The following is a 26,058-nucleotide window of genomic DNA, read 5'->3' as shown; positions in this document are numbered from 1 at the left end:
ATCTTGGGTTGTATCATTACTTTTTTCCAAGAAAGATATACCAAAGTAGAGTTCGCCAACTTTTTCTTAAGCCTGTTTTTATTAGGCAGCTTCATCTGCTCCTCTCTTCTGCTTACTTAACTTACAGTTCTCATGGAATTTATATTGGCCATTCACCCGCCACACTGTGTGGATGGGTGCGCTGCTTCTTGCGTGTTGTTGGGTAAGGGTTGCTGATTACCAAGCACACGGTTACAGACAGACATCTTCATGCAGAGAGCCGGTCTTTGCTTTGTTTCATGTCTGGGTACCACTCTGAATCACAGTGTCTGTGATGGGTTCTAGTGGGTGCCGTGGTATCTCTGGCTTAAGGATTCTGTTTCTGAAAGGGGCTGTCGCATCTGGGAGAAAGACAGTATCTCTTGGTGGCCTCAAGAAGATACGTTATGATGTATTGTTCTTGGTGTTGCTTAGAAATTCATGCACCCAGAACTAGACCCAGAATATTCTTTTACCCTGAGTTTTGTGGACAGTGGCATTTCAACACTGATACCTCTAACTGGATCATCTAAGGTAGTTACTAGAATTCCTGCTGACTTCTGAAAACATGCGATTCTTTCTTAAAGAGCAAAGAGGAATTCTAGTCAGAACATTCTATGCAGTTCGGAACTGCTTATGAACTTAGTATAGCAGGAAGGAACTTAAGGAATGGCAGGCTATTAGAATAAACAGACTGCTGTTAGAAAGCTGTAGACCCAGGAAGCGTTGTTTTTGTATGTGAGGGAGGCGCATTGTTCTGTTACATTATGGAACGTCGTCAGGCAACTTTTACAGTTTGGTTACCAAAGATGTCTGAATGACATCACTGTAGAAAGATGAGACTGTGTTAACTCGTGAGTGAACATTGAACACACACCAAAGGACATATACCCCATTGCACTATGGGAAAGCTCTGAGCTTAGTGGATGATGAGATGCACAGAGCTAAAGTATAGCAGATGTAAACGATGTGGTCCAACATGGGAGCCAGGGCCAGGATGGGAGACGTACTCAGGGTTAGTAGAGAAGGGCAGAGTCAGCACCGGACCTCATACATCTCTGTTTCCATTCCCTCTTCCTACACTTCCTGTTTCAGTGTTAAAGTGTGTGCAGCTTACTTTCTCCATGGGAACTGTACTTTATGAAGATGGAAATTAGGGAAATGTTTCATTAATGGAGAGGGATGGCCTCGGGAGAACTTTCATCTGACACATGAAGATGATTTTCTAGATGAGAAGTAGAGGCAGGGTTCTTTCTTAATAGCTATTGTCTTTAAACTTTGGGAAATGTGAGGTTTTCTTTGACCAAGGCACCTGTACCTTCCGGATCTCATGCTTGACATCTGCGAAATAAGAGGATGACATTTGGTCGGCTGCTGGTGACTCCTCTGATCTGATCTTTACAGCTTTGTGGCTCTGCATTAGGTCCCATGTCTAAGATAACCTGGAGGTAGAAAGTCAGCAAACGGGAGCTCGCTGAGTCAGGAGCAGCATCACCTGCCTTAGTCTGGCTGGGAAGTAGGTCAGCGCTTGGCTGACATGAGACTGTGGTTAGCTCCAGCCTGAGCCCTGCCCTCTGTAGACACCTGCCTCAGAAAGGCGGGAGGGAGTGACAGTGGGAATCGGAGAAGGGTACACTTGTGGCTTTAGGTGCTGCAGGCAGGGAGTGGCAGGGATGGAAAGAGCCCGTTGGGGATGCTGGGGCCCTGATAGAGAAAGGGAGAGACAGATCTGTACCAGGGAATGCTCTTGAGTGGACTGTGGGTTCTCACAATTTTGCTTCTCTCGATGACAGTGGGGCCCTGGATGTTAAAGAGAATGAAGCCCAGACAGTAGAAATCTGGTTATTTCTGGTTCCTCAACTGGCAATGGAGGAGGGGATGCTGTTGGCTTAGGATTGTGCCCTGTTCTCGGTTCTGAACTGAGCCTGATTCAGGAGGAAGTCAATCCGAGGGTAGGCAGAGCCTGGAGCGTCACAGTGCTTCTAGTTCATGATGGATAGTGGTAGATAGGAACAAGGTACGGAAAGACATATTTCAGTTATAGTGAACATACTGAGAAAGAGGAAGCAGCAGCTTTAGGAGCCAGGTAGGGATAGCAGCATGCTGTGTTTTCACTTTCTGCTCTGAGATAGAGCATGGAAGCCAAGAAGCTCAGTGCTGGGATGTTTGGGATTACAGTTTATCCTGAACCGGAAGATTCACCACCAACTGTGTGGCCTGAGCAAGTCACCTCCCTGTCATGTTTACATCACTGTAAGATGGAGGCTGAATGGCTCTTGGTAACCACTTCAAAAGCAACCTTTACTTACCCATGCACAAAGCAATGCTTTCTCAACAGCTTTGCTTACTTTTCAGAGGGAGATTTTTATATTTATTTATTGCCTTCTGTATGCTTGGAGGAAACAACTGTTTCCGTTGGTTTTTTTTTTTTTTTTCTCTTATTCCTGGAATGAGGTCAAGAAGGAAGATCCGGTCTTGAGAGAGTCTAGATTTGATTAGTGGTGATAGAGGACCTTTGGAAGTGTTAAGTTGAGGGCTAACTTTGAAAGGAGGTGAGGATAGGCTAGAGGGGTCCAGGTCCGTGTCAGCAGGTGAACTGTGTAACTGGGGGAGCCTGGAGTCAGACTGGGGATGCTGTCACAGCTGTATGCTCAGGGCAGTTGGTAAGTACACCTCCTCTGCAGGCTTCTGAAGTGCCAGGCTGTTGCTGAGCAAGGAGGTACAGGAGGCAGGGGAGGAACTGAATCAGTTTAGCATCTGCAGAGTTGAGTGCTCGAGATTCTGGGAGGTGTGCACTCTGTGCCTGGAGGAGCATTCCACCCACAGTTACTCTGCACTTGCTTTAGTAGATACACAGTCCCCATAGACAGTGACGGCGCTGCACGTGTATCTGTGTATCAGATTCTCTGCTTATCACTGGTCCTGCTGGGGCACCTTTTTACTATGTCTCTGGAGACTCCAGGGGGCCCTTAGGAAGGGGCTGGCAAAATTAGGTTGATGTTAGCATAGTGACAAAATGGAAGGTTCGTCCTGTAGCCAACGTGTAAGGAACTGCGTTACTATTTTAGTAGCAAGTGCTGCCATGTGTCTGTGCCCCGACTGGCTTCATTTTTGGGTGCTTTCTGTTTTGTGGTGTCATCAGTATCATGATTGATGGAACAGTGAGGTGCAGAAAGGGGGATGATTGTGAAGGTTTCAGGCGCTGGTGATGCTCTAAGAATAGGAGTTTGGAAAATGTAGGAGGAAGGGGGATCAGGCCAGAAACACGAATGCAGTTGTGCAGCCCAGGTAAATTTGAGTGTAGTCGTATGTACAGGTTGTGCACTGAAGAAATAAAAAGCACCAAATCCATTAATCCTTTCACAGGATGCAGAAAAGATAGAGAGGCCCGAGTCCGTGGCCTTTGTCTTCATTTTAAATGCTATTTGTCATGCATCAAGTGTCAGGAAGTTCTTAAGTGTGGTAGCCAATCTTTCATCCTTTATTCAGAACTCAGCATGTTGGAGTGACTTCGATGAAGTCACACAGTGTGAAGACACGGTGTTTGAGCTCATGTGTGTCTGACTGCAAAGGAGTGTTCCATTCCTAATCCCACATTGCTTCTTCATCCCATCCCTGTGCCTGCCGTCCGTGAGAAACAAGTCTTTACCTTGCACAAAAACAACCGTGCTAATAAGAACTGGAGGTCTCCCTATCCTTTCCCACAAAATGGGGTTGAAAGTTCTTGCCTCAAGCACTGGTAATGCTCAGGGGACAAGTGGCCCTAGCTCCAGGGCCTGCCAGGGTTTTTTTTTGAGAGTGGAAGGTTCATTGCTTCTGTCCTCTGCTCCTGACACTGGACTTTCACTCTGAGACAAGAACTTGATGTTGACAGAGGGGGATGGGCTGACCCTACAGATGGTGGATTTTTCTGGTTTGTGACAGGGCTCTCTTGGCATACGTCAGTGGCGTGGGTCCTGGTGAGGATTTAGCCTGCCCTACAACTCTCTTATAGGGAGAGAATGCCAGTCCTGTACTGTCCACACAACCTCAATATCTTCTGCCATACATTAGTAGGTGGGAGATCTGCTACACCCCCACCCTAACATACAAACAAGGATACAGAGGAGCTGAGAGGCAGCCATGATGAACACAGTCCGATGGTCTGGACTTGGTCCTCAGCTCTGCCACTGGCTTGTGTGCTGTCTGCTTTTGCCTCAGTTTCCCTACCTGTAGAGTGGGCATAGTATTAAAGACAGCTGCTTCACAGGGTTGTGGGGAAGGGGCAATCCACTAGTATTTCTGAAATGTGTAGGAAACTGCTTGGTATATACTGAATATGGTGTATGTGTTAAACAACCGAGTTTCACGGAAAGGGGAATACTTCTGTGTTTTTACAGGAGCTTTCCAGTGAGTCTGTACGACATGCTCGGTGGAGTTTTCTGTATGGGAAGGAAAGTCGAGGCTCACTGAGAAGTAAAGTCTGAGACCTTTGTGCACAGTAGCTCCTCTGACTAGTCTGTTCAGAATGTTTTACCGCCCCTCCATTTCCCCGAAGAGATTGACATCTGTGATGTTTAAAAGAAGAAGGGATGGGAATTATGCAGCTAATGTTAACATTAAGCTATATCGATGCTTTATTCTTAGCCTGGGACTCATATGTAAAGTATAGTTTGGTTGAGGGAAGAAACCTGGTGAACACTCACTAAATTTCTCAATGAAATGACAACAGAGCTCATCTGTTTGTTCTCCCACTCACCGCTTACCGACGCACTTTCTCAAGTTCTTCAAAAGGTACAGTGCGCCAGGTACCATGCCGAGCCCCGGCACGTCCGTGTTAGATCAGGGTGGTATATGGTAATGGAGAATTCAAAATGTGGAGACCCCAAATTGACATGTGCTGTCAATGCGAAATTCACATCTCTTTCCAAAGGCTCAGAACACAAAAGATATAAAACATCTTTTAAGTAAATTTTGTTTTGGTTGCTTCGAAATGGTATTGGGTTTGTTGTGTGTATTAATTGAGATATGCTAATAAAATTACTTACTTTTGAAAAGTATGACTGGCCAGGAAGTGCACAATGCTGTCTGTGGTGCACGCTGTGCTCTGAGGACAAGGCTAGACTAAGAGTCTGCTCTCTGAGCTTGGGTTATTCCTCCTCTCTGTCTTTGCACATGTGTCTACATCCTTTCTTTTTGCCCTAGCCTGTTTCAGTCCAGAGATCGACGTTCCAGTCCACGGTGTGAAGCCAGCTCTAGAACCTTCCAGCACAGTTTCTCCTGGCCTTTGTGTTCCTCTTTCCTTTCCCACAGGTGAAGGTGTTCCAGAACATTGTCTTGAGTTGACTTTGTATCTGTGTTCCTGAATGGCGCTTGAGGTTTGCTGGTTTGGAACTAGTGAGCAGTAGGCCCGTGTATGATATCAATGCCTCTTGGACATCCCACTTGGAAATCTTTTAGGAGACTCATGTCATTGTCACTCTAGAAAGCAAGTCACTGTCTAGCTGCTGAGTCACTCAAGCCTGAACACCGGGGCTGCATGGTGCAGGATCCCCCTCTCTGTCTTCAGTCTGCATTGCCATCTGTGGTGGCAGCCACTCCACACCCCTTCCTGTTGTCTCCCGAGGCCAGCCTTTCTCCTAGCATACTCAGTTGGCCTGCTTTCCCATTCCTACCCTTTTGGATTGTGTTCTCCATTCTTCCGGGGTGGGACTGTAGACTCAGAAACATGTGCATGCTTGTCTCTACTTTTCAACTTCTCCAGAGTCTTCACTCTGGTTAAAATCCCAAATGGCTTGCCATTTATCAAAGAAAAGGAGGCAAAAGGCAGCATGTACCTGGATTCTCTGTCACCTTCTATCACGTGACACTTGCAGTTTTCTTCTCTGAAGCATTGTCTCCACTGCCTGCCTGATTTAGGGCTGCCTGCCTTGCCTTCAGTTCAGGACTTTGCTCCCCGCTGCGACCTTTGACCTTGCTTATCTCAACTTCCTCCATTTTAGGCTGTTGTTGAACTTGGCTGCCTTTCCTCGAGAGAAAGGGTCATTCTTTTCATTTCTGTGTCTTTAGGTCCAGAAGATGAGTACATTAGTCATTTGTTGAACAAGAATAAAGGGTGCAGGTGCTGTGTTGTGAAATTAATGGGAGTTCTAGTCAGGTATCGGTGTGAATGGGAAGGGTTCTAGAAGAGGTGGCCCTTGAGCTTGTCTGGGCTGAGGGGGTACAGAGGAGAGTCTAGTGACATCTAGTCTACTGTGCTGTGTTCTGTAGGGTGCAAAGGAACTGCGAGGCCTGTTTTCCCATCAACGCTGTCCTCTTTGTAGGAAGCTAAGGATAGTCACCTTGGGGGTCTATCTGGGCAAGTGCCCCTTCTTGCCTGTGAACCAGGTTATACAACTCAGGAGGCTTTCTCAGCACACAGCTGGCTTGGCAGGCAGCCTCCTCAGTCCTTGCTGGGAGCTGCCTTGGAGGAAAGAAAGCTGAAATGGCTGCTTGCATTTGTCTTTAGTTCTCCTGTGAAGCTGCGCTTTTGGATAGCAGAGAGGTGACCTCAGCAGCCAGAGACAGGAAACAGCCAAGTGAGTCATCGCAGTCCCTAATGAGGTGCATGAGGGACCCCTTCCTGAGAGTGAGGGTCAGGTGAGGTTGTTCTTTGCCTGGGGTGAGTTTTGCCTTGGGGCTCCGGTTGGCACTGGAGCAGAGCTGAGCTAATTTTACCCACAGGAGCTGACTGTGCTGAAAAGCAGGGTTTCTGACATTGGCCTTATCATCTTGCTATGCCCAGAGGTACAGCCCTGGTATGTCTGGACTGCTTTCCCTGTTCAAGTTAGATGCCTTTTCCCATTAAATGTGCTCGTGGGGAAGCAGAATGGGGTGTGCTTTTGATTTGGTAGAACGCTGGGAAGGTGGACCGGGATCCTGCCTTTTCACCCTGTACAACTGGCACCAGGCTCTGGACAGGGTTTACAATTGAATGAGTCTCCTATTGCTCCTGCACTGACATGCTTGGTGACATGACTAAGTGGTGGCTACTTCATTTATATTGGCTCTGGGAGGGAGGTATCACTTTTGTCCCTATTCTGCTTATAAGGAAACATATTCACAAAGAGCTCAGGCCACCAGCAAATCCCGACAGAGCTCTGGATTGAGTCTCTGCCAGCGACTCCAGGGTGTACAGTCCTAGCCACTGGAGCTTGCCGTCTTGAAGTGCTACGAGGTTTTGCTTAGGTTTTAGCCGCGGCCGTCTTTTGACCTGCATGCCATGTCTGAGGCCTTGAGTTCCCATGCTGAGCAGGAAGGTAGTGGTGTTGTATTGGGGACAGGATCTCACTAGCACGTGGGACGTGCTGGGTAGCCAACAGCCACTGAGATGGCTGCACCTTAGTGGCTGAGGTCGCAGGTTCTGGGAAAGTGCCCTAGGTCGCTCTCTCAGTTCATCCTCACAAGCCCTTCAGCAGTTAGCTTCCTAATCATGCCCGGTCATCTTATAGATAAGAAGACAGGCCTGGAGAGGCCATATTCCTCAGTACATTTGCTTGACAGAAGTGGAATTGGGCAAGGCTGCTTGGTCTGTGTCTGTTTATCTTCAAATCCTTCCTTAACTTTGCTGTGTCCCAGAGAGGTAGTAACAGATAGAACCCATATCTTGTTTCCGATCACACAGAGGAGCCAGCATCCATAGAAGAACATCTCTGGCTATTGTCGGTGTAGGAAGGCAGGTCTGAATGGTCAGAGCAGGGACCGGTGAAGCTAAAAGAGCAGTCAAGCCTGCAAATTTAGGGCATATGACAATCAGGTATGCTCATGTGTATTCTGGATCAAGAATTCAGGCAGGACAAAGAAGGTAGAGTACGTTTTTATACATGGCTAGAGCCTTTATTTTATAGGGCCTGTGGTTTTGGCTGGAAGAATTAAAGGTTGGGCGCTAGAGGCCTGCCGTGTGGACAAGTCACAGGTCAGGATGACTGGATATGTTTCTCCATGTTAGAATTTCTTCACACGAGCTCTTAGGTTGATGGCCTTGAAAGGAAGATTGGAAGGAGGAGGAAAGAGACAGGGATAAGGGAAGTAGAGAGGGAAGAAGAGAGAGAGGGGAAAGTAGGAGAGAGGGTGAGAGAGGGAGGGAGGAGACATACTAACCAATATGATGACAAGTCAGTAGTTGTTAATCAGAAGCTGTATTACTTTCTCCATTGGTTGGAGCAGACTCCAACTCACCTGAGTTTTGGGGAAGAGTCTTCAAATCTTGCTACAATGGGAAAGCTTTGGGGTCATCGTTCAAAGCACCGAGTGGGAGTCTCCTTTTAGCCAAGATGGGAGAAAGGAGCTAACGTTTCTCAAGTCCTGCGCATGGGGCTGTGTGAGACTTGGTGGTCCAGGAGTGTGGCGGGCAAGTCTGTGAGCTTCGAAACTGGAAAACAGTCCAAGTCAGAACCTTTAAAGACAAGGTCACTACTTATGCCTTAAGTATGCTTCGCTTGTGTGACTTGGAGTGTATGTTGACCATAACCTTGTTTTCGTAATTGTGACTCGATTGTTATACCTGTTACAGCAGTTTGAGAGTTCCAGATCTATTGGCTCATTGCAATAAAGTGAGGTCTTTTTTTTTTTGCCTGTGCAGAGGAAATGTCTTAGGAGAAGCATTCTGTACAGTTTAAATGGAAGGAATTAATTCAAAGCTAACAAAATTGTTGGAAAGATGTGAACAGTGGGAGTCGGAAGGTGGTATCTGGAACTGTGGGGTTTCTGAGCTGATTATATCGCCTCGACCCAGGGACAGTGAACGAGCGATTAGGAGGCCACGGTTGGGGTGCCACCATCCCTGTAGCTAGTGACTGGCCATGTGACATTGCCCGTGCAGAGGCCGTTTGACTCCTCCGTTGCACACTGCCATTTGGGGGTGAAAGAGCAGCAGGAAGACCTGGGCTCACTCGCCCTTCACTGTCTCACACAAGAGCCTCCTAGTGATGGAGCCGCGTTGCCTAGTTTTGAGAGAGTAGCGGAAATGTGTGTGGCAGGATGTTCTTTTGTAGCGCTGCAAGGTACTTCAGGGCAGAAAAATGGCCCCTTAGCCAATTGGGAGAATATGTGTGCCCTAACTCATTCATTTAGAAATCTCAAGAGTTATTATCCTGAAATGCTTAATGTTTACAAGTCATCCTAATACCATAGTGATATAATTAAGTATCATATCTACTATTTAAGTTTATTTGTATAATTTAATATGCTTAATGTCCCCAAAGAGCAGGCTGTTTACCTACATTCAGTTTCTTGATTGCGTCTTCCTTAGTCTTGACGAGCTTGGTTTACTTGTGATGCCCCAGTTCACTTTAATCTCTTCCTAGGCCTCCCTGCCCTCCTGTTCTTTTCTTTTTTAAACATAATTTGTTTTCAGGCTTTTAATAAACACTATAAACCTGACCATGAGCTTTGGCAATATGCAGAGATTAAGCCTGGATTCTTCCTTTGGGAGCCCATATTAGGAAGGAGAATAAATCAAATGCATAGTAAGAATAGTCCAAGGAAGATCATGATTGATGTTCTACATAGGAAGTTGGCAAATTCAGGGAAGAGGAGCGTTTGAAAGGGTAGGAGTGAAGGCATTCTACACAGCCTCTGAGCTGGAAGCAGCGCCATCTCTTCATGGGGATTCGAAAATGCATGAGTGTTCTGTTGTCTTAGTCCCCAGAGGGCGGGTCACCATTGGTAGGTAGAGGGCATGTCAAAGATGCCCTTTAATATGGGAGACACAGTAAGTAAATAATTCCTGCTGAGAATTACTAGTGTTCATTGAGGAGTGTGCAGAATCTGAGTGAGACTGTATCAATGGAAGATACAGCATAAGCCAGAACTTCATTCTAAAGAGTGTGTGTTGGGTGGCACTGGGGTCTATTTGCCATGGGAATAGACAGTTGACAATGGGTTCCGGAGACACTGGGACTTTGTTGTCTTTAGGAACCACATCACATAAGATAGTGGAACAGTGTTCTTGAGAGTCCAAACTTACCCTTCACTCACTATGTACTCCATCTCATCAGCAGTGGTTTGTTATGAATGACCCAGACAACTGATGTACAGTACTTGGCTTAAGTGACACCTGCCTTTGGCCAGGTCTAGGATCCTGTAGTTCTGGGACAGCCAGTCAGTCAGTCTTAGGTCTTTTTAGAATAAACGGGTTATGCTGGGCTGCTACTCCAATATTGCCTTCATATCTAAGCAAGCACATGGTGACCAGGTAGCAGCAGTGGGTGCCTACTCTAACCAGAGAAGCAGATCTTCCAAGTGTCCTCCAGGAAAGTCTGTTGTTTCCTCTTCTCCCCTGTGGACCAACTAGGTCATGGAGCATGCCAGGTGCATACTGTGCCCTTTATCTTTAGTTGATTATTAATTGCTAGTCAAACCAGCAATTCGCTGACAGTGGGCATGTACTGTGACTATGACAGCATTTGTTCTTTGGTAGTGACTTGCTGTTCTGTCATGACGGTTGCTGCACAGTGCTCCCTGTGGGTTTTTTGTTTTGTTTTGCTTTGTTTTGTTTCTTAGCTCTGCGTGGTGGTGGGGGAATGCCTGGCTTCATTTCTGATGACAGGCTTTCAGGGTGATATGGAAAAGGCATGTGAATGTGCAGATCGATTTTATAGATAAAGAAACCTAGTTTCAAAGAATGAAAGTGACTTGCAGAGGGTCCCGGGTGAGCTGGCTTTGCAGCCGTCCCCCTGGAAGGCCCCTTAATCGCAGGACTTTAATTGCATCCTGCTATGGGGGAGGGAGTTCCGTGCACATGCTGTGGAGTCATGATGTGGCATGTGACTTCTGGCTCCTATATTTGTTAGAGGATTTGTCAGATGGGCACCATGGTTTTATCTGTCAGGAGACATTTCTACAAGGGAGGCATGGGAAGAGCTCTGTCACCACCAGGAATTACAGAAGCATTGCTCTTGGGATGTTTATGGACTGGTAATTGGTGGGAGCATCTTTAGTGGAACAGTGGGCAGTTCTCCTGGCCACACATTTCAGTCACAGAGCATTCCTAAGGGGTCACCAGTGCACTGTCCATTGAGGAGATCAAGCATGTGTGCCTTTGTTCTGTAGAGCATGTCGATGAAAGGGGCTTCTGGTTGTTGTCACCCCTTCTGTGCACAACAAGCACCTGGAGGTCAGGGAACAGCCAGGACTTCTCAGCTCCCTCGGCTGTTGTCTGGATGCTTGTGTGAATATGGAGAGACTAGTTCTTTCCCTCTTCCCATGGTCTGAAAGAGTAGTTTTTCTCAGACCTTTCCTTTCTGCATCCTTGACCATCTTGGCTGTCATCAGAAGGCTAAGGCCCTGACTTTCAAAGATTCTGAAGACAAACTTTAAGATAAGATATTAAGAGAACTTGGGGCTCAGAGTGTGTTTCTCAAAGTAAAACAAACAAACAAACAGAAAAACAACAACCAACAACAACAACTACCAAAAAATCTACAACAAAAACCAAGTACCGCTGATAATTTTTTACATGTATACAATGAAAGATCATTTGTACTTTGGCCCCATTTACTTCTGCCATCTCCCTTTGTACCCTGAAGTACATCCCTGAGATAACCCACTAAGTCCACCAACAGTTAGGTGGGAGGGACCAACCACTGCATCATTGGAAACCTTGGAAAGGGACACACCCTCCAGCGTTGCATTTTCTGTCTTTCTTACTCATTCTTAACTACTGTCAGGGTGTTTATTTGGGTTGAACATGTCCACAAGTTTTCAAGGACATGTGGCTATCTGCTTTTTATTTATGGACCAAGATACAACTAAATCATACTGTAGCCTATATCGTGGCCTCCTGTTAACAAACTTATTAAGCTAACTCATTATCATGAAGGCAATTTGAGGTGAAAAAACTGAAGTTTAGAGAAGTAAAAGACATCGGTACTCTTTAAAGTATGTTTTTATTTGAAACTGAACTGTACTGCTTCCCTCTCCTCTTTTCTCTCTCCAGTACCTCTCTGTTACCTTCCCTCAAATGTACCCCCTTTGCAAGTGGATGGTCTCTTTTGCTTTGCTTACTGTTGTTGCATATATTCATATATATATGTGTGTGTGTGTGTATGGATATATATATATGTATATATATATATAATCTCCATATTCATTCATATATACATACATATATCTCTCTATATATATAGGTAGATAGTTATAGATATATAGATATACACACACATAAATAGATACACACACTCATGCACACACAGCCTACTGGATCTCTTTTTCTTGGTGATGTGTATATGATTTCAATGCATGGTAGAAATGGGCATGTTAATGTCTATTGGACTTTCACAGGGTCCCATCTCTAGAAAAAAAAAATCCACTGCAGGTAACTCATAACTGCTGGGAGAACATAGGATCCTTTTGGTGGTTGTTGTGATTTTGAGGTTTCTCTGTGTAGCCCTGGATGTCCTGGAATTTGCTCTGTAGACTGGGTTGTTCTGGAACTCCAGTCTTCTTGCCTCTGCCTCCAGAGTGCTGGGAAAAAAGCACATGCTACTAATGCCCAGAGAACATAGGATTCTCATCCAGGTTTTTAATGTTAGAATTCTTTGTCCTGTGCTGCGTCCTATTCATACTATAATGCCTCTCACACAGGTAAGAACTCAACTGTTAAGAAGATGTACACCTCAGACGCTTGAAGTTGCAGACATCAGAGTTATTTAGGGGGTCCCTAAAGAGCTCGGGACTGGTGGTTTTCAAGCTTTGGAAGCTCCAGTGTGGTCTTAGAGTTGGGGTGCCAACCAAGTGAGAAGTGGACAGGGAGGGAGGCTTGAAGCCTGCTGGTGGCTCTGGTTTCCCTCACTTTAAAAGCCAAACATCTCATAGAATTCACTTAAAGGAGAAATTGTGCTGAGAGATGAAAGGTTTGAAAATCACTGTGCTAGCCTAACACCTCTTCATGAAGGCAAAACCCAAAGTGGTTTAGCATAGTTACAAGCTGTGAGGGTCCCAGGGTGGAGATACCCAGCCAGCAAGTCCTTGACTCCCTGACACTTAGTTGAAAGCATCTCTCTGAGCTCACATTCCTGTCTTAGTGGGATGTGGTTGTTTCCTTTTTTCAAGGAAGTATTTGATCTGCAGAGCTTCCTTTGAGGCCCTAGGAACAGCAGCTGGAGGTTCAGGGTCATTCAGCCCAGAGTGGCTACAGAGCTCTCCAGCTGCTCACACCCCCCCAGCACAGCGACCTTGAACTGTGTATGTCACTCTGGCTACATCTTCTCCTTTCACCCTGGCCATCTCTTGTCGACTGTTTTAATTTCTGTCTAGGAAAAAGCGAACTGTTATGGCCTCTATTCTCTTACCTCCCTGACCCAGCCTTGCCTGTCTAAACACACATGACTATTGAGTGCTCACCGTGTGGAAGGCGCCTGGCAACAGGACTGTTACTGTCACGTCCTCTCGGAGACAGGCATGCTACATATGGTTATGTGCTTGTTAGTTTTAGGGAACAAATTGCATCTTGCAGAAGTGACTGACTAGTAGGTGGACAGTGTGGCAGGGAGGGAATTGGGTGCTTTGGGAACTGCAAGGCGAAGACCTTGTACTGTGAACAACTGTGATATAAGTTGGCTTCTTACATCTACCATCTTTGGAATTTAATTATGTCTCTATCATTAATTTTCTCTACAATATGTTATGAGAGCACCTAGGTCGTAAGGTTATTACTGCTATTTGGTAATACACCACACACGCACACACACACACACACACATATCTGTGTATCTGTTAAACTGCTGTACAGTGCTAATGTGAAGTCTTTATCACAACATAGTTATTACTATTAGTACTCATCAGTGAGGAGCAAAGATTTTTTAAAAACCTTATCAGTGGTGTGATCAGAGCTTTGCTTATGTAAAGCAAACAAAGCAAAAACCTCACTTTTTTTTAGCTCCGAACAGTTGGCTTTCTCCACTGCTCGCTCTGAGATGTCTTTATTTCTATCCACCCCTTTGGATACCCTCACTAGTGCCCTGTATGTGGTGTAGACTGACTCTAGTTGACTGCTGATCCCTAGTGTATCTTCTCACTGTCTACACTGCAATCTTTCCTTTTATCTACTGTTTCGTTCCTACCTTCATGACTGTTGTCTTCTGTAATCGCTTTTAGTACCGAGCCCCAAGCCTAACCCAGCCACTGGGAGGGAAGCAAAAAATCATAGCCCACCCTCCATCGTGGTTTCTTTTTAGCTGGGGTGGGGGGAGGAGGGGAGGAGGGAGGACAGATGGCATACTGCCAGCCAGAAAATAATCAGCACTGAGCTGGTTTCTCACCAGCACAGGGACTTTATGGCCCCTCCATGAATGACCGTGAGTACCTGATTCTTTGTAGGACCGGAAGAGGAGAATCCTGTCAGCTAGAGTGTTGGAAGAGGCTTGAAAAGAGGCAGGACGCCCAGAGCTGCTTGGGATTCCCCTTGAGGCTGGTCTGCAGCCAGAAGGCTGGTATGTAAAGGGACGCAGTGTCTTGGTTCACCCTGCTGCTCACTGCGAGCTGTCTCTGGTGACAGACTCCATGTGGAACCTCTGAGAGCTGGGCTGGAAAGGTTAACTGCTTGGAGCACCTTATTTTTGCACCTGCAGTTTGAACTATCTTAAGCCCTTGATTAATTCATGCTTGGGACACTTCCTCCATGCACTTTGGTAAATAGTTCTGTCCTGTACATCTATTTCCCCATGGGCTTATGGCAATGAGACTGGAGTCTCATGGGTCTTCCAGAGAACCATCTCTATTACCTCCTTCTTGCCCAGAGTTTGCTTTTAGCTGAAAAGGGAGATTTTTGTCTCTAGCTGCCCTGTAGATAGATGTATGTGACTTGGAATTTGAGACCCTGACAGCTGCTGCTGAGCTTTGAGCTGCAAGTGTGAGCAGCATATAGAACTAACCTGTAAAGCACCAAAAGACTCATCCTCCCTTAATTCCCAGGGCCTAGGATCTCTTTGTCTTGTGAATGACCTCACTGCTTTGTGTATTTGTAATGGAATGCACAGTCATTTACAAGTAATCACGCAATAATCCCTCACACTTTTCCGAAGGCAGGACTCTTTCCCAGAGGACTTTCATTCTCATTATCCCATTTGATCCTTGTAACTGCTGCAAGAGGGAGGCCTGAGTTACTGCTGTAATCTCTGATTTTCAGGTGGAGAAACCAAGGCTTAGAAGAGTTAAACAGTAAGCCAGAGGTCGCACAGTGAGTTTAGAGTCACACCTGGAGACTGGCGAATTTGAATGTGCTGCCTCTGTGCCTTGGCTATTATGTTCCCCCCACAGGCAGTTGTGCCGAGAGATGAAAAGAGACTGCCTGGGGTGGCATTTGTGTGTGGCTAAGCACACTGCTAATATGAAGCACTGCCATGACTCCATTAACTCACACTTAGTTGACGTGTACACAGAAAGGGTCTTTCGCTCTCCCACCCGACAGGACATCTCTGAGCTTCCCCGACCCTGTGAAGAGCAGGTTCACCTCACTGCCCTGTGTTGTTCTGAGAGTTGTGCTTGCACTTTTTCATTCAGAGCTCATTTTTTGGACGAATTCTGATGTGTGTGTGTGTGTGTGTGTGTGTGCTCGAGACCATGTCTTTTGGGTCTGGCAGGACTGGGTTCTGGTATTGAAGAACAGGATCTGAATCCTAGACTCCATCCATGAAGGATGGACATGGAGAAAGGCTGGCAGAGGAGATGTAGAGAGCTGGTCTTAAAGGTTGTTTTCTTTAGTTTGGCGTCCAACTAAAGAAGTCTGTTCACTGTGCCTAGCAGCAGGCCTGTGAGCCCAGGTGCTCTGGAAGCTACAGCATGTGGAGTTCAGTGCTAAGGCCTATCTGGGGTGGAGAAGTGACTGCAGGCTCAGCCTGAGCCACTTAGTCACTCTCGGTATTTTTTCTTTTATAAAAGTAAGAAATGGAAAGACTGGAGACTGAGCTTAGCTTTTTTTGAACTCTCTCTCTCCCTCCCTCTCCCTCTCTCCCTCCCTCCCTCCCCCCCCCACGGACACACACCACACCTCACACAGGGATGCACACACAAACTCAAATATACCGAGTAGACACACACACAGAGGGGTCAGGGCCGGAGAGGAAAGCCTGGGTTTTGTCCGGTGCTTCCCAGGATAGCATGTACATGTTGAATATGTTGCTTAGCATCAACACACTGGAAAACCTGCAGAAGAATGGATTTCATAAATGGTAGCAGTTGCATGTAGAGTCTGCAATGTGACTTGGTAGGGGAGAGCAGAGCTGCTTGTGGACTAAGGTCTTGGAAAGCATTGATTCGATATATACAGTTACCTACATGAATTCCAACCCAGTGAGATACGCATTGCTTGACACATAGTATTAAGGAGGAGATCAGGGCAGGAGGTTGAAGGCCAGAGTCAGACGTTGGTTCCATATAAGGAAGAACTTTCTTGTGCAACGATGGCGTTAACAGCTGTCTGAAATATGATCTCTGTCTCAGGGGAGACTGTGGGGATGCTAAGAGGGATTCATGAACAGTCCGACATAGTGGGTGAGAGGTGCTCTGTGGCCAGGAGGAAGAAAGAACCCATACAAGCAGGGCATGAGATGTCCCCTTGCTGATAAGGAGATTAATTTACAGGTGTTTGCACAGCAGAGGGTAAATGTGAGTCTTCTGATTTTCGTATTTATCCTGATGCCTTACTGCTTGGACCGTGGTTTGAGAAGTCCCCAGTGCTTGCTTGTGTAGTGTTTTCAGGGTAACATCTTAGTTCTCAGCTGAAATGCTCCAGTCCATGCACAAGCAGAAACTGCTGCCACAGAACAGTTTCCTTTTCTCTCCACCATTTAACTAGCCCCTGGGAGGGGTGCAGTGTGGGACCCGATTTCTGAGCTGGGGTTTCTGCTGGATGGTGGCAGGGGCTTTATCCCGATGCCTATGTGTATCGCTTATCTCTGTGTTTATATGGTTATTAAAACATAAACAGTGAATCAGAATAAGCACAGAGGGACCGTTTGGACAGAAGAACTAGAAACTGCTTTTCATCACTTAGCTGGATACCATCGGGCTCACTGTCCGGTGCTTGGATGAGGGAATGGGAGGCGGCAGAGAAGAACTGGTTTGCATAGCACTGTACAGTCAGAAGTGACTGTTTGGGCTTGAAGATTTGGAACCATTACTCTCTGCCCAGTGCTGTTTGTAACCGACAACTCCTTAGGTTAGAAGAAACATCCGTGCTGTCTGAGGAGCCAGAGGATTGGTTAGATTTTGGAAAAGGACTCATCTCATCTCAGAATAGTTTATTAGCAACAGCAAAGTCCTCCACACAAGACACGGGGCCACCAGAAACCAAAGATATGGTAGCTGGTGTCTGCTCTCTGGATGTATACCCATCTCATGTCTGTCTGTCATTCTGTCTTCATTGATTTGTCTCAAACCACTTTGACAAGATTCATTCCTGATTAGCTTCACAGCTCCAGGACGTCAGGGTTAGAATTAATTTTATAAACTGTTCATCAGACTTGCTTTTCCCTCCCCTAACAACCATGTTCTGCCAACAGTCTGGCTTGACTCTACATTGTGGATCCTGATGTCTTTCTTCTTGTAAGAATTCACACAAAACCAAGTGGCCAAGAAGCTTCCAGCCCAAAAGTTTGGGAAGAGTTCTTTCAGTGCCTGTGCAACATGGGCTAGATTCCTGGCTCCTGGCTTAAGTGCTTCATATGTTTATGGTCTATAACATTGTACACAGTGCTGTGTTAGGACACTGTATCATTGTACACAGTGCTGTATTAGGACACTGTATCATTGTACACAGTGCTGTGCTGTGTTAGGACACTGTAACATTGTACACAGTGCTGTGTTAGGACACTAAGATTATACACAGTGCTGTGTTAGGACACTGTAACATTGTACACTGTGCTGTGCTGTGTTAGGACACTAAGATTATACACAGTGCTGTGTTAGGACACTGTAACATTGTACACAGTGCTGTGTTAGGACACTAAGATTATACACAGTGCTGTGTTAGGACACTGTAACATTGTACACTGTGCTGTGCTGTGTTAGGACACTGTAACATTGTACACAGTGCTGTGCTGAGTTAGAACACTAAGATTGTACACAGTGCTGTGTTAGGACACTGTAACATTGTACACAGTGCTGTGCTGTGTTAGGACACTGTAACATTGTACACAGTGCTGTGTTAGGACATTGTAACATTGTACACAGTGCTGTGTTAGGACATTGTAACATTGTACACAGTGCTGTGTTAGGACACTGTAACATTGTACACAGTGCTGTGCTGTGTTAGGACACTGTAACATTGTACACAGTGCTGTGTTAGGACACTGTAACATTGTACATGGTGCTGTGTTAGGACACTGTAACATTTTACACAGTGCTGTGTTAGGACACTGTAACATTGTACACAGTGCTGTGTTGTGTTGCAACACTGACACAGTTATACTGCAAGCTCTCTTCACACCCCACTCTTTCCTTTTTTCCTTCTTTAGCTGTCGTCAGGTGCTGTCCCTCTATAGTATGTTCTCTTCTACTTTCATGTCATATATACATAAATGATTTTATGTATACATGTAAAACCTAGGAACCACAAATGAGAAAATATCTAACATTTTTCTGAGACTGGCATAATTCAATTAATATGACCATCACTAGGTTAATCTGTTTTCCTGAAGATGAGATAACTTTATTCTTTTTTATAAGTGCAAACCCCCTGTCATGTATGTAATATGTATACACACACACACACACACACACACACACACACACACACACATTCCATTTCCTTTATCGGTGTGGCTGTGTTCCATTTCTTAGTTATTGTCAATGTTGCTGTAATACACATTGTTGTTGGAGCATCTCTCCAACATATTGATTGGAAGCCCCTTTTTTTGGTAAGTTTTCAGGAATAGGCTGGTTGGATCATATGGTGGTAGTAAGATTAGCTTTTTGAGGATCCCCCATCCCGATTTTCAGGGTGGCTGGACCAGGTGTCATCCCACCAGTTTAAGGGTAAGTTTTTGTCCACGTCCTTGCCAGCAGTATTGACCCCGAGTGACAGTGAGAAGAGGGGGTGCAGTTTAGTTCTCATGCGCATTTCTGTGCTCAGTGCTCTTGGTGCTGACGCTTATTGGTCAGTGTGTTTCATCTTTTGAAAACCAACCATTTCTTTAGCCCACCTATTAGTTGGGTTGTTTAATTTTGTGTTCTTACTACCTTGAGTTCTTTGTTTATTCTAGACATAAATCTTCTCTCAGATGAGTAGCTATCAAAGATTCTCTTCTATTCTGCAGGTCGTCCCTTGTGGCATTTTGGACAATTGCAGTCTTTAAACTTTCAAATCAGGCTCTTTCTTTGCTGAATTGGGAGGCTGTTTCCTGGAACAGGGCTGTAGGTGTCTTTGTGTGTGTGTGTGTGTGTGTGTGTGTGTGTGTGCACGCACGTGCATATATGTGTGTATAGAAGTTGGGTATGTGTGTTAGGAGTAGTATTGCACATCTGCGGTATGTGTGATATTAGTAGGTGAGAGACCCACGTCTGTGAGGGTTAATGATTTACTCAGAGTAAGGAGGTCTGCCTTGTGTGGGGCATGTTCTTGAAGTGCCAGAGAGAAGGGAGACTTCTGACATCCTCCAGCCTTCTTCTCCATATATGGAAATGTTTACCCACCACACTCATCTATTGGAAGGGAAGGAGGTGACTCAGGGTTTGGGAGAAGCAGGATTTGAATTCTTGTTTCCAGAAACCAAGTCGAGCCCCCTCCCCTGCCCCCTCCCCCTCCCCCAGCATTCCTCTGCCCCTTGTTCTGGAGGCTGAAGAGAGAGTGCCTGAGCTCAGGGCTCTGGACCACATCCCTGCAGTGTTCTGTCCTGGCCTGGCTTGGTGAGAGGGAGAAAGGGCAGTGAAGGCTAGCAGGTCTGTGGTGGTGACTTCCTCAAGTGAGTACATCATTTTTGCCAGTGGCATTTCTGCCAGCAGACCTGGGATGCTGCTTACACAGGGGGGTGGTGGGAAACATTGGGAAGAATGTTGACTGCCTTAATGCTGCAATGCTGCAAGCGTGGAATGGGGATAGCTGCTTTCCCAGGGGAGCAATTCTCAGAGAGATTTAGAAATGGGGTCAGCCTGAAGAAAACTTTTATTTGTACCTCAAAACAAAAACCCCAAAACTATACAGATATGTGCTTTCTCTTGGAGCCTAGTTTCTGTTGAGTAGAAAATAATTTAGGGGTGTTTTCTGATTGCTAGTGGTAAAACTATAAGCCAAAAGGGAAGTACATGGGAAGGAGGGGAGGGGCGGTCTTAACCTGCAGAGTGGAGCTGTGTGTGCTTGGTCTTGTGGTGTGACACACTCCTGTGTAGCATTGGTGTGGCCCTCGGAGTCTGGAATATGTACTTTGCCTTTGGGACTGTGGGTAGAGATGATGGGTTCTCAGTGCTACAAGAGCCGGCCATTGTCTAGTTCATGTTTCCTACTTCACAGTGTCCTAAGGAGCCAGAGGAGGTGACACTGTGGCCTGCTTGTCCCACTTGGTACGATTAGAACCCAGACTTCTCTCAGTCCTTTCCCCTGACACTCACGCGGTTCTACAAGTGAGGCGGAATTGATCTTTATAATCAATGGCTTTGTTCATCTTGGGGGCCCCTCGACTGACTGCTTTTCATCTGTGTCTGGCTTGGGAAGCATATTGCTGCTTTCTGAATCTCGCCTAGAAAATGCAGCTAGGGTCAGCAGATGTTTAGACTGTGCTGAGCGCTACAGTAACCACTATGGCTTATTGGTAATTTCCCCCTGTGCTAATGCAGATATTATTCTAGTTTATGTGCATGAGAAGCAAGGGGTAAGGAACTGTGAGAACCTGCCCACCAGGTGCCCTACTAGGCCTTGCATATATATATGGGCTAGTGACCTGGATCTGTTTTAGTGATAAGGTCAGCAGGAGTTAGCCCAGTGGTGGGTTACTTACCCTGAGCTGATCTGCAAGGGTTCTTCTATGTCATATGTTTATATAATTTTATTAAATTTTGTGTGTGTGTGTGTGTGCGTGCATGTGTAAGCGCAGTGTAGGCTAGAGGAGGACATCATGAGATGCTATCTTTTTCTCTCTTTTAAATAGGATCTTTTATTAGCCTGGAATTTACCAAATAGGCAAGGTTGGTGCTAGGATCAATGTTGGCCAAGGATTCTGGGGTCCACCTGTCTCTACCTCTCTATGTCTTGAATTACAAATGTGTGACACCTTGGTTGGCTTTTTAAAACCTGACCCAAGGCTTAAACTCAGTACTTTACTAAGTGATGTTACTGGTCTCCTAGTTTTATTGATCATTATCTTGTCCCGCTCCTTGAATCGTTCTGTTGTAGGTAGTGTATCCCAGCATGGGCTGCAGCCTGCATGATTATATACACAAAGCTTCAAGGGTGTGCTGGGGAGGAGGGAAGAAATACACTGTCAACAGTTCACATGCAGATTCCCCAAGGACACTGGGCCTAACGTGGGGGAGGGGCTCTGCAAGGTGTGTTCCAACTGAATGTGAGTGAGAAGGTCAGAGGACAGGGAAGGACAGGCAATGGACAGCCAGTGCAAAGTGTGGAGGAGTTAGGTGTGGTGAAACTCCAGTGTTAGCAGCTCATGACTGCAGATTTAAAAGCAGCATCCAAGACCTAGGAGCGGCTGAAAGGTCTGAGTACACCAGGAGACCTGAATTTGCTGCCAAGTCCCAAGTCCAGGTCTGCTGCTAACCACCGGTGCTACAGTTTACAGTCGGCTTTCTGGCAGCTGCTGAGGAGTTTTGTGAGGGCAATCACAGAAGCACAAGACTTAGAGACTTTTGGTACTTTTCAGGTTAGAGGGTGGGGCAGGCAGAGAGGGCGGGCACTGCCCCAAGCCAGTGCTATAGCAGTGAGATGGGGGAGGGGGAAGTTCAGGACCTGTTTCCAGAGTTTTCAATAGGATGCCAGAGTGTGACCTCCTTTAGGGAAATTCATGAACACACATCAGTGTTGTGTTTGTGGAGCATTATGACAGTTGCAGACATGAGACTATGGACTCCCTTTTTTTGAATTCTAATTTCTGTCTTTTAGTCAAGCAATTGAGGGTGCAGCAGCTTCTGGCTTCCAACTTCCTGGCTTAGAGCTGTTAGAATACCTCCCAAACAAGGCCTTCAGAATGTGTCTTCCTTTTCCCTCTCTAGATTATATATATATATATATCTGTCTGTCTGTCTGTCTGTCTATCTATCTATCCATTTATCCATCCATCCATCCATCCATCCATCCATCCATCCATCCATCCATCCATCCATTCATCTATAATTCTTTCCCACTAAAATCTGAAGCTTTCTGAGTGATTGAACATGTACGTACTCTGTCACTGAGCTGTGTCTCTGGTCATTTTTCAGGCTTTCCTCTCTCTTGTTCCTATACCTTTAGCAAGACACCTTCCACCCTGTAAAGTGGGCCTGCAAGGCTCAGGCATCTCAGAGAGGCTGTGACATTAAAAACCCTTGTGGCTTGAGGCTGTGGTGAGTAGGCCATTTGCTTGTCTTCTTCACTGAGCTAAGCCTGGTCCTCTCCTTGCATCTTTAGCATGAGCTGGCCTTTTCAGAAAATGCCTGTGATTTTCAAGTGGAGAGAAAGGTCCATGACTGTGAGGGAGTTTAGTCAGAGTCCCACAGCAAAGCAGCTTCAGAATCATGCTGAGAAGCTACTTGAGTAAGCCCTTACCTCTAGTCCCCAGGCCAGAAGGACTTTGCATGGGAACTTCTTGGCCACCTGTACTGCAATTGGCTGAGTATAGACATTTAAAAAAAGTCCTAAACTTAATCAGTGGGCAATCATTCCTGGGGCTTTTTAAATAGTCTTCTTTAAATAGTTTGTAGTCTAAAGTTACAAGGTTTCCTACAGGGGAAAAAAAATCAGTTTAACACCACCTCTTAAAAGCTGTGCTGTTTTCACTCACTCATTTCTTTGAAAATTTCTTTCCTATTACCCATTCAGTCAACAAACATTTCTTGAGTTCTTACTGTATGCCAGGCATTGTGCTAGGTGCTGGGGATTGATTCAAAGATAATTTGGAGGCGTCGGGAAGGGGAGCGATAATTACAGCGCAGTGAGATAAGTGCCGTAATGGGGGGATATAAAGAACTAGAAATAGCACTATGAATAACATCTTCGAACAAATTGCCATCCTTTTTCCTTCTGGATTATTCCCTTATGTATATTGCCCAAAGTGGGATTACTGGGTCATTTAAAAGATGAAAACAATTTGGCACAAAAAGATGTAATGGCTTGCCTAGGGAATACAGCTCAATTTGCAGCAGGAGAGAGAGAAAAAAAAAACTGTTGACAATTCCAGATTTAGACCACTTCTCCAGGAGGAATGGGGACTTTTCATACTGCCTTATCAACACGGTGCCTTCTGGGGGCCAGCACCTGTGCTAAACATGTCAGCTTACATGGAGGAACGCATGTCCTCATCTTCAGCCTCATGGGCTAGTTGCTGTCATAGTAACCTGGCTTCCGGAATGTCATTTCTGTCTTATAACCCATGTCCTTGTTAGAGGAAGTGACTTGCGGAGGCTCCGTAGTTAAGACCTGGAAAGACCCAGGAGTGCAGGATAGTGTGTTTGATTCTAATTTGCTCCCCACTCCCCATGCCCTGTTCAGAAAGCCTGAGAACTTGTGCCCCAGCTGGGGTCTGAAATTTACTAGTGGCATTTCTCAAATAAACAGAACAGACAAAGAAGTTCTTAAACCAAATATCAAAACTGTGCACAGCATCCTTCCGACGTACAGAAACCTGAGGCTCTCTCTTGTTTCCTGGCCCTGATCCCAAAAGACTATTTGGTCGGCCCCAGCTTTGGAACACAAAGTCCCAACAAAGGCTGAAACTATGTCGTGGTTCCCTTTGAAATGTATGATTGCCCTAGTAGTCAGAGATGGAAGGAAGACCCATGTCCGTAGTATGGAGGGCCTCTCATAACCAGAATGGAGTAAGTGTCCACCAAAGAGTCCCCTGATACCCCTGCGCACCGAGCACAGTCTCCTCTCCCCAGACACCTTGCATTCACCCACTTCTCTGCTGCCTCTCACACTGTTTCTTTAGTCTGAGATGACCTCACCTCTATCTGTAGACTCCTGCTGGTCTATAGAGGAGTTAATCTCAGTCACCATCTGCTCCCCACCACTACCTCCTTTGCTCTAAGAGAGGGTTCTGTTGTGGTAACCTGCACCCATTAGCTGGGGGGCAGCCGAGTGTATGTGCTCATGCTTAGAAGCGGGGTCCAGATTTGTCTCTTGTTTGTGGCCCTCCCTTGCTGTCATCCAAGGCACATAACTGAGTTTCTTTTCTATCACATGGGTGTAAATAAGTTATCACCCCATGTCATATTTTGTTCGGAGTCTCGTGCCTTGGTGTGTGCCTCTACCTCTTCTCTTGACTGCTAGTTACTGTATTGTATCTCCTTTTGTATGAGACTCTTTAAGGGCAGAGAGAGTATTTCATTTTCCCAGACCTGTGGATGTACAGAATTGCTATCAGGGCTTCTTTAGAGGAAAGAACAATTTCAAGGATCCTAAGTGATCATGTCAGCCTAGGGCATTGTTGACTGAGGAGCTTCCTTTGTGGTGCTAGCTTGCTGGGAAGGGGCATTGTATCATGGGTTTCTCAGCACACACAGAAATGAGCAGACTGGACTCTGCTTGAGAGAAAGGGAAGAGTCTGGAGCTGGCCCATGGGAGCTGATAGTACTGGCTGTCCCTCATGTCAGAGTGGAGGTCTTGCTTGGGGCATGAAACCTAGTTTCTTTCCTGTAGGAGTTTCGGAGTTAGAAGGGTGATGTAGTGAAGATGTGGGTTAGGGTCTACTTGAGATCTGTCTTTTCCTTTGGTGACATTCCTTATAGGCTCATTTTGCTGTTATGGAAGGTTGACTATGGAAGAGGATCCTTTATTAAAGTGATGCCTGAGCCATTTAACGTTTTTCTTGTATTATCTTCCCGAATGCAGCCCTCCATTAGTCTTATAGCTCACATATTTTAGCCCAGGATATCAAGTTCTCTATGTTCTTGCTGTAAAATCCCCTCCAACTTTCTATCCCTCAATATCCTGTTAGCTCTGTGCCTCTGGCTTCATTAGGGTCTCTAAGAGCCCTTTACGGTCATCCTTAAGGCTGGTGTCTACTGGTTTCCTGTGCCTACTGGTTTCCTGTGCCTACTGGTTCCCTGTGCCCACTGGTTCCCTGTGCCCACTGGCTCCCTGTGCCCATTGGTTTCTTGTGCTCACATCTCCTCCTTCATATGTGGACTTCCAGACCTCAGCAGAACTTGGTGTAGACTTGCTTTTGCAGCTTTGCCACCATCTTGTGCATTCCAGCATTCCCATGGGGAGGCTGTGAGTTCTTTGGGACATGTTCTTACATCTCAGCTTCTTGTGACTGCAGGGAAGATGCCACCCTGTCAGCAATCAACTTCTCCTGGGCTCCCAGAACTTAGTGCTAGGCTGACTAAGGATTTGCTTCATCAAGAGCACAGCCATCGAGAATCTGCTTTAGAATTGATCTGATGGTATTTAGTGATGCTATTCCTCAGGCCATTATATCCTGGACACCCGTGGCTATCGCTAATGCCAGGCCTCTGAGATTTTTCCTTAAAAACTTGACTACGAGGTAGAAGAGACCTCAGATTTGCAGGCTTCTTACATGAACCCCCCCCCTTTTTTTAATGCAGCCATTATTTTTATACCAAAGTAATTTGAAGTGTGAAATGGCAGTGTTTTAAAAAGGTATATTTCTTTCCTGAGAAGTATAATAAATGTCCATATTCTATTTGTGACTATAATTAATAAGATCCTTGTTACAGAGTTTGGGTTTTGGAAACTTTGGTTCTAGACTGGCACTATCGGCCCCCGAAATATTTGATGTACATTACAGTCCTCAGGGTCTCTTGTGTCTAAGTAGGAACTCCTTCTGAGTGATGATGGGGAGTTTAAATAGGATTTTTCAAGTGAGGCTGATTAGTGTGTAATTAACAATTAGGCTTAGACATAGTTTTTAAAGAAAC

The 26,058-nt window shown here is 45.8% G+C and overlaps 1 protein-coding gene across 1 annotated transcript in view; it reads left to right on the top strand.

Moving 5' to 3' along the window:
• Positions 1-26,058, top strand: part of LPP (LIM domain containing preferred translocation partner in lipoma) — a 555,231-nt gene that overhangs the window by 31,763 nt on the left and 497,410 nt on the right. The window contains exon 2 of the mRNA XM_080919338.1: positions 14,356-14,468. The gene's annotated coding sequence lies outside the window, so the exon portion shown is untranslated. The remainder of the gene's footprint in view (positions 1-14,355; positions 14,469-26,058) is intronic.

This window comes from Micromys minutus (assembly GCF_963924665.1).
Source record: "Micromys minutus genome assembly, chromosome: 7".
NCBI classification, from domain to species: domain Eukaryota; kingdom Metazoa; phylum Chordata; class Mammalia; order Rodentia; family Muridae; genus Micromys; species Micromys minutus.
Note: the sequence above shows the minus strand (reverse complement) of the source record. Positions and strands in the feature narration are given on the sequence as shown.